The sequence below is a fragment of the Mercenaria mercenaria genome, unplaced genomic scaffold (genome assembly GCF_021730395.1).
Source record: "Mercenaria mercenaria strain notata unplaced genomic scaffold, MADL_Memer_1 contig_4982, whole genome shotgun sequence".
Lineage (NCBI taxonomy): Eukaryota > Metazoa > Mollusca > Bivalvia > Venerida > Veneridae > Mercenaria > Mercenaria mercenaria.
The window spans coordinates 44274-57605 of NW_026463256.1; the positions used below are offsets into that span (position 1 = coordinate 44274).

Sequence of the window (13332 nt, forward strand, 5' to 3'; positions counted from 1 at the left end):
AAAATCAACGCACATTGCTTCATATGATGTAGTTGATGATGCTAAGTAACTATTCTCAGTTTGAATCAAATCCATTCAGAATTTACAAAGATAAAGCTAAAGTTCTTCAAGCCTTAACCTGAAATTTTAAGTAAAAATATGACATAAGTCATATGATTCATGAAATATTGTTACACGAGTTGTGGACCTTGTGTCATTTGATGAGGGTGATGATGAGGAACAACTATTCTAATTTCGAAGCAAATACATATAGTTACAACTGTTAAAGAGATAAAGTGAACGTGCGCATCAAAACTGTATCCAAAATGTGGAGGCCGACGGGGACGGGCGCTTGAGTAGAATACCTCTCCATATACTTTGTACAGTCAAGTCAAGACGGCTTCAGTTATCGCATTGAAATAATAAAAGTTATTATGAGGTGTGTTTTATTGTTATCTTATTCACACTTGCGTTAGCTTGTTCAATACTATAATGTAAATACGTGAAACAGCTTTAAGAGACAGAGATATTGTTTAGCAAACTCTGACTTCATTAGATAACGAGAAGATCGGTAACTGCATCTGGGACAAGATAAACTTTCTATCAAAATGTCCAACTTATCTGCTTAAACGATATTTGATCACAGTTACATATTTAGAGACAAAATGAGGTTATTAGGTTATCGTTGAGAACAAATGGGATATTGTTTTTTCGTTATGACAAGTTTTTTTTTAATGTATGTCTCGTTATCTTTAGTATCGATGTACTCAAGCATAGTCAAACACAATTAAACATGTACAATTAGATTTTCAAGTAAGCATTTTTATTGTACATAGGGAATCATTATGCCTGGTAAAGAAAATTCCAATTGGATATCCGAGGAAGACTAAACGTCCTTGTTTCGATTTCTGGGATACAAAAGTCATATTTTAATAGCTGGTTAATGTCTCAAAATTTCAGTATTCATAAGTTAAGTACAGTACATTAAAACTGAAAGTAAATGTAAGATTAATTCGTATTTACCTTGGTGTGCTATCTTATTATTTTATTCCAGGGCTCATTTCAGCCATGTTTGGTAGTCTCTGTAGCTTTTTACGCATGCCCTGATGTTTCACTGCGCATATCCGATCAATATTTCAAAACAGCTTTACACTGATATCATTGACTTTGAAAAAATGTTTAAACTTCCATATCTCTTCATATCTATTACAGACGGAATAAACATTAAATAAACTGTGTATACCCATTGACATATGAGATTGGCAATGTAAGGGACTACAATGTAGGATAAAACAAATGTGAAAATAAATCTAGTTGTCTGCCGTGTCGAATGTTTAATTGACGGTAAACGCGATTTAAATAGTATTTACAGACACTTTTGCATGAAAATTGTAAACTATTTTCATAACTAGAGGTGCTTTTGGGAAAACCGCATGTCTCCCACGACTGCCTAATCATCTCAATAGAAAGTCTGTCTTTGCAGCCTATGGTATTTTTAGGAATTGGAGCTTGAGTAACCAGTCTACATCTGTGTATCGGTAATTATTTTCAAGAGCCATAATTCCGAAGTACCTAAGCCGATTTGGCTAGTTATCGAACTTGGCCGAGGACTTATTGGCAAACACATTTTGTCCAAGTTTGGTGAAGATCAGTTGAGAAATGTTTGACTTAAGAGTGCGGACAAGCTTTGTGAAAGAAACACAAACAGGAGTAAATCAATATGCCTCCAGCACCAGTGTTTGGTGGGAGACATGATAACACAACGTATAATAAAGCAAATATGAAAGTAATTTAAACTAAATATATATGCAGGTCGTTGATAACATTTGATACTGTGTGACATTTAACATGTTGAAATTAATACAACTACATACACTACAGGGTTGATACATGTATTTTGTGTTTTATCTCCTGAGGTTATTGGTTACCATAATAGAAGGTCGTGGGCATCAACATATCTCAGGGGCTTCTGCAAACATTAATAATAATTAATACAAACGTGCAATGTCTCAATTCTTGCATAAAATATCTCAAACACTAGTTGTATAATCTTTAAAGAGAGTATTTTTTAAGTTGCAGCTTAACGATTCTGGTGCATTTTATAATAAGTTAGTAAACAAGCGATGAACACAGCTTACTATTTGTTTGCTGACTGCGCTTGACGGGTCTTTCATTTGGCATTTCCTAAAACATACATAGCTTACTATTTGTTTGCTGACTGCGCTTGACGGGTCTTTCACTTTGCATTTTCTAAAACATACATAGCTTACTATTTGTTTGCTGACTACGCTTGACGGGTCTTTCACTTGGCATTTCCTAAAACAAACATAGCTTACTATTTGTTTGCTGACTACGCTTGACGGGTCTTTCACTTTGCATTTCCTAAAACAAACATAGCTTACTATTTGTTTGCTGACTGCGCTTGACGGGTCTTTCACTTTGCATTTCCTAAAACAAACAGTCTACTATATTTTTTGCTGACTACGCTCGACGTATCATTCACTTTGCATTTCCTAAAACAAACATAGCTTACTATTTGTTTGCTGACTACGCTTGACGGGACTTTCACTTTGCATTTCCTAAAACAAACATAGCTTACTATTTGTTTGCTGACTACGCTTGACGGGTCTTTCACTTTGCATTTCCTAAAACAAAACAGTCTACTATATTTTTTCCTGACTACGCTCGACGTATCATTCACTTTGCATTTCCTAAAACAAACATAGCTTACTATTTGTTTGCTGACTGCGCTTGACGGGTCTTTCACTTTGCATTTCCTAAAACAAACATAGCTTACTATTTGTTTGCTGACTACGCTTGACGGGTCTTTCACTTTGCATTTCCTAAAACAAACATAGCTTACTATTTGTTTGCTGACTGCGTTTGACGGGTCTTTCACTTTGCATTTCCTAAAACAAACAGTCTACTATATTTTTTGCTGACTACGCTCGACGTATCATTCACTTTGCATTTCCTAAAACATACATAGCTTACTATTTGTTTGCTGACTACGCTTGACGGGTCTTTCACTTTGCATTTCCTAAAACAAACATAGCTTACTATTTGTTTGCTGACTGCGCTTGACGGGTCTTTCACTTTGTATTTCCTAAAACATACATAGCTTACTATTTGTTTGCTGACTGCGCTTGACGGGTCTTTCACTTTGCATTTCCTAAAACATACATAGCTTACAATTTGTTTGCTGACTACGCTTGACGGGTCTTTCACTTTGCATTTCCTAAAACAAACATAGCTTACTATTTGTTTGCTGACTACGCTTGACGGGTCTTTCACTTTGCATTTCCTAAAACATACATAGCTTACTATTTGTTTGCTGACTACGCTTGACGGGTCTTTCACTTTGCATTTCCTAAAACAAACATAGCTTACTATTTGTTTGCTGACTACGCTTGACGGGTCTTTCACTTTGCATTTCCTAAAACAAACATAGCTTACTATTTGTTTGCTGACTACGCTTGAAGGGTCTTTCACTTTGCATTTCCTAAAACATACATAGCTTACTATTTGTTTGCTGACTAAGCTTTACGGGTCTTTCACTTTGCATTTCCTAAAACATACATAGCTTACTATTTGTTTGCTGACTACGCTTGACGGGTCTTTCACTTTGCATTTCCTAAAACAAACATAGCTTACTATTTGTTTGCTGACTACGCTTGACGGGTCTTTCACTTTGCATAGCCTAAAACATACATAGCTTACTATTTGTTTGCTGACTGCGCTTGACGGGTCTTTCACTTTGCATTTCCTAAAACATACATAGCTTACTATTTGTTTGCTGACTACGCTTGACGGGTCTTTCACTTTGCATAGCCTAAAACATACATAGCTTACTATTTGTTTGCTGACTGCGCTTGACGGGTCTTTCACTTTGCATTTCCTAAAACATACATAGCTAACTATCTGTTTGCTGACTACGCTTGACGGGTCTTTCACTTTGCATTTCCTAATTCTAAAAACAAACATAGCTTACTATTTATTTGCTGACTACGCTTGACGGGTCTTTCACTTTGCATTTCCTAAAACATACATAGCTTACTATCTGTTTGCTGACTACGCTTGACGGGTCTTTCACTTTGCATTTCCTAATTCTAAAAACAAACATAGCTTACTATTTATTTGCTGACTACGCTTGACGGGTCTTTCACTTTGCATAGCCTAAAACATACATAGCTTACTATTTGTTTGCTGACTGCGCTTGACGGGTCTTTCACTTTGCATTTCCTAAAACATACATAGCTAACTATCTGTTTGCTGACTACGCTTGACGGGTCTTTCACTTTGCATTTCCTAATTCTAAAAACAAACATAGCTTACTATTTATTTGCTGACTACGCTTGACGGGTCTTTCACTTTGCATTTCCTAAAACATACATAGCTTACTATTTGTTTGCTGACTGCGCTTGTCGGGTCTTTCACTTTGCATTTCCTAAAAACATACATAGCTTACTATTTGTTTGCTGACTACGCTTGACGGGTCTTTCACTTTGCATTTCCTAAAACAAACATAGCTTACTATTTGTTTGCTGACTACGCTTGACAGGTCTTTCATTTTGCATTTCCTAAAACAAACATAGCTTACTATTTGTTTGCTGACTACGCTTGACGGGTCTTTCACTTTGCATTTCCTAAAACATACATAGCTTACTATTTGTTTGCTGACTACGCTTGACGGGTCTTTCACTTTGCATTTCCTAAAACATACATAGCTTACTATTTGTTTGCTGACTACGCTTGACGGGTCTTTCACTTTGCATTTCCTAAAACATACATAGCTTACTCTTTGTTTGCTGACTACGCTTAACGTGTCATTCACTTTGCATTTTTTAAAACAAACATAGCTTATTATTTGTTTGCTGACTACGCTTGACGGGTCTTTCACTTTGCATTTCCTCAAACAAACAGAGTCTAGTATATATTTTTTGCTGACTACGCTCGATGGGTCTTTTACTTTGCATTTCCACAAACAAACAGTCTACTATATTTTTTGCTGACTACGCTTGACGTATCATTCACTTTGCATTTCCTAAAACATACATAGCTTACTATTATTTTTTGCTGGATACGCTTGACGGGTCTTTCACTTTGTATTTCCTCAAACAAACAGAGTTTACTATTTGTTTTCTGACTACGTTTGACGGATCTTTCGCTTTGCCTTTCCTCTCTCAAACAGAGTCTACTATATATGTTTTTGGCTGATTACGCTTGGTGGGTCTTTTACTTTGCATTTCCACAAACAAACAGAGTCTACTATATTTTTTGCTGACTACGCTTGACGGTTCTATCACTTTGCGGTTCCTCAAACAAACAGAGCTTACTATTTGTTTGCTGATGCGCTTGATGGGTCTTTCACTTTGCATTTCCTAAAACAAACATAGCTTACTATTTGTTTGCTGACTACACTTGACGGGTCATCCACTTTGCATTTCCTAAAACAAACATAGCTTACTATTTGTTTGCTGACTACGCTTGATGGGTCTTTCACATTGCATTTCCTAAAACAAACATAAATGACATTGATCGTCTCTGCAAAGAAAAAGTGTGGATACATAAACTGAAAACGCTCTATCCAGATGGTTTAAATTCTAAAGTTTTATTGATTTTAATTGACCAATTAACTATTTTTATTGATCTATATGTAATGCCGAGTATATCGTTGTTTTTTGTATATAAATAAGTATAGGAAATTATGTATAAACACTATCCGATTTACTCGCTATGTTTGTTAAATTCGGTTATAGAAACGTATTTTAAATTCATTTAACATTGTAAATATTGTAGATCTTAACTTTGTATGCATTTTACCGCCTTTTTACGCGACGTTGTTTTTATCGTTATTCTTCCCTGATGAAGGCTTAACGCCGAAACGTTGGAAGTTAATAATTATCTATGAACAAACGCTATACGTGTTGTTGTTGATTTTTCCTGTTTACAAAAACAAACATAGCTTACTTTTTGTTGCTGATTACGCTTGACGGGTCATTCACTTTGCATTTCCTAAAACATACTTAGCTTATTATTTGTTTGCTGACTGCGTTTGACGGGTCTTTCACTTTGCATTTCCTCAAACAAACAGAGCTTACTATTTGTTTTCTGACTGCGTTTGACGGGTCTTTCACTTTGCATTTCCTCAAACAAACAGAGTCTAGTATATTTATTTTGCTGATTACGCTCGATGGGTCTTTTACTTTGCATTTCCTCAAACAAACAGAACTTACTATTTGTTTTCTGACTGCGTTTGACGGGTCTTTCACTTTGCATTTCCTCAAACAAACAGAGCTTACCGTTTGTTTTCTGACTGCGTTTGACGGGTCTTTCACTTTGCATTTCCCCAAACAAACAGAGCTTACTATTTGTTTTCTGACTGCGTTTGACGGGTCTTTCACTTTGCATTTCCTCAAACAAACAGAGTCTAGTATATTTATTTTGCTGACTACGCTCGATGGGTCTTTTACTTTGCATTTCCTTAAACAGAGTTTACAATATTTTTTGCTGACTACGTCTGACGGGTATTTCACTTTTCATTTCTTCAATCAAACCTGAGTCTGCTATTTGTTTGCCGACTACGTCTGACGGGTATTTCACTTTTCATTTCTTCAATCAAACCTGAGTCTGCTATTTGTTTGCCGACTACGTCTGACGGGTATTTCACTTTTCATTTCTTCAATCAAACCTGAGTCTTCTATTTGTTTGCCGACTACGTCTGACGGGTATTTCACTTTTCATTTCTTCAATCAAACCTGAGTCTGCTATTTGTTTGCCGACTACGTCTGACGGGTATTTCACTTTTCATTTCTTCAATCAAACCTGAGTCTGCTATTTGTTTGCCGACTACGTCTGACGGGTATTTCACTTTTCATTTCTTCAATCAAACCTGAGTCTGCTATTTGTTTGCCGACTACGTCTGACGGGTATTTCACTTTTCATTTCTTCAATCAAACCTGAGTCTGCAATTTGTTTGCCGACTACGTCTGACGGGTATTTCACTTTTCATTTCTTCAATCAAACCTGAGTCTGCAATTTGTTTGCCGACTACGTCTGACGGGTATTTCACTTTTCATTTCTTCAATCAAACCTGAGTCTGCAATTTGTTTGCCGACTACGTCTGACGGGTATTTCACTTTTCATTTCTTCAATCAAACCTGAGTCTGCTATTTGTTTGCCGACTACGTCTGACGGGTATTTCACTTTTCATTTCTTCAATCAAACCTGAGTCTGCAATTTGTTTGCCGACTACGATTGACGGGTAATTCACCTTGTATTTTATCTGTATTTAATCAAACAGAGCATACTATTGGTTTTACTAGTCTTTTACTCTTCATTTCCTCTCTCAAAAGAGTCTAACTTTTGCTGAATACGCTTAACGGGTCTTTCATTTTGCATTTCCTCAAACAAACAGAGCTTACTACTTGTTAGCTGACTATGCTTGACGGGTCTTTTACTTTGTATTTGCTCTATCAGAATCTACTATTGTGTTGCTGACTACGCTTGACTGGTCTTTCTCTTTGTTTTTCCTCTCACAGAGTCAGCTATGTTGTTGCTGGCCATGCTTGACGGGTCTTTCACTTTGCATTTCTTTAATTCAACAGAGTCTCCTGTTTGTTTGCTGACTCCGTTTGACCGGTCTTTCACTTTGTATTACCTCAATTAAGCAGAGACTACTATTTGTTTGATTTAATTGATCAATTAACTTGAAGTATTCTAAATGTTTTTTGAAAACTTACGAGGTATACTACACTGCCGTAGTAGTTCCCGGAGAAGAGTATATCGTTGCCAAAAAGCGCTTTTGGCTCGACAACCTCGGGCTAATAAAAAAACCTTTTACCCCATTTTTCTTTTTTTTCTTTCTTTCCTCCCATGACTTTCCCTGATATGTACAACACAATGAGGATTAAGTAAGTAATTATAATAGAGTCCCGTCTGATTTGCCCTGATGTGTACATAATAAGAAAGACTAAGTAAGTAAGTATAAGGGAGTCCCGTCTGACTTGGCCTGATGTGTACACAATAAGAAGGACTAAGTAAGTAAGTATAATGGAGTCCCGTCAGACTTGCCTATTATGTAAAACGCAAGGAGGACGAAGTAAGTAAGTAAGTATAATGGAGTCCCATCTGACTTGGCCAAATGTGTACATCATAAGAAGGACTAAGTAAGTTAGTATAAATGAGTCCTGTTAGACTTTGTCTATTGTGTAAAACGCAAGGAGGATTAAGAAAGTATGATGGAGTCAAGTAAGACTTTGCCTAATGTGTAAAACTCAGGGAGGTCTCACTTTGAAACCCTCTACCAAGTGTTCAAATTATTTTGATTAATCAAAAACATGGCCGCCAGAGATGTGGCAACTCTTCCCTATATGTAAATATTGAGAAATGTTTTAATTTTCTTGTCAAAAAACAGCAGGCCTAATTCTTAAGCCATTTAAAAAAAAAACATTTAGTACAAAGATTGTATAAATTAGCTCTTTTACAATATTTTACTCTTGCTGTCACTTTGATGACATTATGCTCATCTAAGTATAGTACCTTTCTCCAAAATTCTATCTGCGATTGTTTGAGAGTTAGTCACAACAAACAAAATAAGATAACGACAATGCGACGCGACAAAACGACAGAACGAATCATCATTTAGTTATGCGACATTGTCACAATGCGGCGCAATATCGTGGTAATAATAAGTTTGACTATTCGAGGAATACATTCACCATTTCAGACATGTAAAATCGTTTTCCCTCCTTCACAGGCGCATTTACGTAGTTGCTGAAAGGACAAGGTATTAATTCTCGCGTACAAACAAGCTATATGCTATAATATCAACGCAATAAAGTCGCGGCCATTCCCCATCCAGCTCTTTGTGTTTGTTGTTTTTTAAGGCTAATAAGAAGTAAATAGTTTTAGAATATTCATACTGACGTCTTGTAGTTTATACTGTCATAGATATAGTGAACATCATAAATTCTCTGTATATTCTGCCTTGGTTGTAACCGGTCTTAAGTTGGACCTTACATCAGCAGTCACGGTAGGCACATGTTTTGTTCTCAATGTTACCTTACTTAGGCAACCACCTGCCTTTGACAGCCACATGTGTTCATTCCTTTGAGGTCTGCTTAATACAGGTTTGGCTGTAAATCTTCTGTAATTGAGAGGTTGCGATTATGTATTTGTGCGGGTACGCACACATGTACATTCAAAGAGCGTCTCTTGTGACACAATTCAGAACATTAAAATAATTCACATAAAAGTTATCGTTGGATATTGAACGACTTTGACAGCTTTGTTTTAACTATTAACAGAACCTCGTTTATCCAAAGCATAGTCAGATGTTAAGGAGGCTGAACCCAGTTAAACTTATATGACAAATACAGTAATTTGCATTTATGGACATTTTACGTATGCCTATTCAAATTATATTAACCAGATATATATCATAACATAACAAAACTATTAAAACAGAATGCAGGAAAGATCGGCAAGGTTGAAAGATGAAATAGATAACATATATTCTATCAACCAAGAGATTTCTAGAACGTATGCTAACAAACGTTTGCTTTAAGAGACTGTTCTCTTACAATCTGTTTTATGTGCGTAAAGACTTTGCAGATTCTGACTTTTATGAAAGAAGAACACCCACTCTATGTTCCAGTGTACAGAGCATAGTGTAAAAAAACAACCCAAAACACAAGTCCTAGATGCTGATCTTTTAGCATAGAGAGCGACAAAATTCTGTTCAAATATTTTACACCGAATTTTCATCTACACATATTCTACTTTCCAGTACTGATGCAATATTGATAAAAACAAATCAAAATGTTCTAGATACTGACGTATCCGCAATGACAGCATCTATTCTATGTTCAAATAATATATGTACAATGAGTGGGTGACTGACCTCAGCTGATAAACATACACTTAATTGTCCTACAAACTAACCTTAATAATTGAAGAGCGTCTAGTCTCTGTTCTAAAGTCTTGTGTACAGTGAATGGGTGACTGGATCTCTTTCATTCCAAGCACTGACCCAGGGATTCTAAGGACCTTAACCAATAAACAATCACTAATCCAGTCTGTAAACTGCTGTTTGTATCAGTCTCACTGCTCTCTTCCTCCACTTTAACATTCCCTAAATAAAAAACATTTAAATAACAACATAAAAGAAATACTGAAAAAAGTGCGAACACTAGAAATTCCGTCTGCAGTCGAGATTGTTGTACAGAATACTTAACAATTTAAATAAGTACATGTATGTGTTTTATCCTACCACTATGCATTTATCAGGCCGATATCTGCCTGCCGTGTAAACTTGAGGTTTATTCAGTCAATGCAGGTTTATACCGTCAATGCAATTGACGGACTACTTTTTCAATTATATGTGCTATAGGCAATGTAAACTGGGCTAAGAGTTCGAAGCTCAAACATTTCATCATTTTATGAGGACAGCCACGGTAAAAAAATTAAAAAATTGGTTCACTCTAATCTAGTAAACCTACATACGGAATGGTACGGTGACGGTTTTTAAAGTCTGTGTGAATCGTCCTTGACTTTGTTTATCTGGCGTTCACTCATTTTTAGTTAGAAATTTACACAAATAACCAGATTTAAGCAGTCGTTTATTGTAATTATTGGATCTAAACTATTCATGGTGGAAGGAATTTCATTATCTCACATTGTCTTGTACGGAAATGGAGTAAATTTAAGACTGCGGGCATTTGAATTCATCCCAAGCGTGGTTTTCGGCTGTATTTTATCCGAGTCAAAACCATTCTGCTTGTTTTGTACGCGAATGCCCTGTTAGCACCGATGATTTATAATACACAGAACTTCAGAAGGCAAAGTATGAGGCATGAAATAATGTTTTATTGTAAGGAATCGTGTGTAACTGGATCAAGCAGACAAGGGGGTTGAAGGGCGTAGGAATTCACAAGTGAGTGAAATTCTGGATTATTTTTGTAGAGAAAATCATTTTGAAAGTAAATATATGTTATACACAGATTTTATTGACTGCAGATTAAATAGAATATTAGGTTACTGTCTTTCTTCACTTAAGTTTATCCACCTCGTCTCCGAAAGATTTATCCCCCTCGGCAAGCCTCGGGTGGATAAACCTTTCTCCAACTCGATGGATAAACTTAAGTGAAGAAAGACAGTAACCTAATATTCTCTATATCACTGCATTTTTATTTCATAACAATAATCTTCTGATGATAGTTTGACTGATGTCAGACAGTGTCTAAACATCAGTCAAATAAGACACAACTCCAACATTATTTCCATAAAGTTCTGTGACAAAAGACTATATCGAAAAACACTTGGCTGTTACAACTGAAACTCCAGTTTCTAATCTAAGTTTGAATACACATTTTAACGGTCTGGTTCAATTACAACGTAATTAAGTATATGATTTATCCATCTTCTTTTAGTAATCCAAATTTGGCATCTGATACAGTATGGCTTCAACAACTAAACATATTCTTCCATAGACATAATAAAAAATGTTATTGAAAAATATGATATCATACAGATCTCGTGTACAATTAGCAACGTACAAATCACATTTATGTTTATATTTGATAGAAGTCCGCCTTTGGGGTTAATGACATATTATTCTGTTTGGCTGTGATGCTATTTTACAAATCGCAAAAGATGTTTTAGCTATGAAATGGCAGATATGAAACCTAATCAATGTTCCTTTATTCTATATTGGTACAAACTTTTCTCCACAAGTAACTGAACAAGAAGTGGCGAACAAAATACTTTAAACACTTTTTCTCCTGCTAACTTGTCCGAAGGAACATTCACCAAGACAGAGGATGGAAATTGCGAATCGTGCACTGTACATTCTCATGTTTTTCGCTCAAACTATTAAATGCTCTGACCTCAGAAATCTAAATACTGTATCAGTGCTGACTTAAATTTTGACATACATATTTTGACTACCACTTATTTACAAAAAAAAAAATCATTATGCTCAAACTGTGAAATGATTTGACCACGGAGTTCTGCATATTTCAACAACAGTACCTGACAGTAGGTGTGCTATGGTGTACTGCCTAATCTTGGACTGCCTAATCTTGGACATTAATCTTTAAACATTAATTTTTAGTTTCTTTACAGACTAACAATTGAAAAGGTCACACCTCATAACACTATACGCTGTAAAGACTGTCAAGGCAGCTATTTACCTTTAACATATATATTTTGACATTAACCTCTTTGCACTCAAACTATAAACTTCTATTTTAACGCATAACATTTATCATTGATCTCTTTACACTATAACTCCTTAATGATTGACCTTCACAGTATCTGCTAACTGAATAACCTTTTATATTGTTCCTTCTTTACACTTATATTATCATATGCTATATCATCAGAATTCTACACACTCTAAAGACTGTATCAAGGTATTTACTAACCTTTGTCATACAAACCGGTATTTGACCTTGACCTCCGACTGCTAAGACAGGTCACAATTTTAATGAAAGCTCTTGGGTTGCATGTAACTGGAACTAACATTATACTGTCCCTTGTGTTAAACATCATCTTTACTTGTCACAGCCAGCAAAAATATTATACTCACATTATTCACACTGAGCATGCCTCAATTAACAGTCATTTAGAGAGTAAAAACGGATGTTTAAAAATCAGCACTATGTAGAACGACACTAACTGGAAGTCTTAAGCGTTTTATTATGCAGACATTATGGTTAAACAGAGTTTGTAACTGGGGAGACTTTAATGTAATTAGACAAGACTTTTATCTAATTTCTACTTTTGCAGAAAGCCGTTTGATACTTTTTGGTAAAATATAGAAATAATCTTTTATTAGTGTATGTATGATCCAGTATAGAATTAGTTCGACAAAATATGAAATTCTCACTGTATTTCATATCATATACGCACATTATTAACTTGAATACTATCAAATCATTTTTAATGCTAATGTTAATGTTAGGAAGAACCTCAGCTCTGGAAGCATGCACCTTTTAACATAGAAAAACAAACTTCTACAGCTACTACAACATTACAGCTACAGCAACACTAGAGCTGAAACATTCAATAAAAAGTACAAAATGTACTTAAAACAGGAAACGCTAAATTTACCACAGTTAATTATACCTCATGTCCAATTTGATATGGAAAATGCATTAAATGGACCATATCTTATATGCATTATAAAAGGACTATTTTATATATCTTTATTCAACATTATGGATAATGTAACTTTATTTCATTATAAAAGGACCAAAATAGCTTGTAGTATCTTGTCTCAAAAACTTTTTTATAATACATAAAAGTCAGCTGCTACTTAATAAAGTATAATATGAGGAATGGTCTCTA

At 35.4% G+C, this 13332-nt stretch overlaps 1 protein-coding gene across 1 annotated transcript in view; it reads right to left on the reverse strand.

Annotated features, from left to right (window-relative positions):
- The window catches only part of LOC123566694 (uncharacterized), a 44797-nt gene extending 43722 nt beyond the window's left edge, over positions 1 to 1075 (reverse strand). Inside the window, exon 1 of the mRNA XM_045361004.2 lies at positions 1003 to 1075. The gene's annotated coding sequence lies outside the window, so the exon portion shown is untranslated. The remainder of the gene's footprint in view (positions 1 to 1002) is intronic.
- Between the last annotated feature and the right edge of the window lie 12257 nt (positions 1076 to 13332).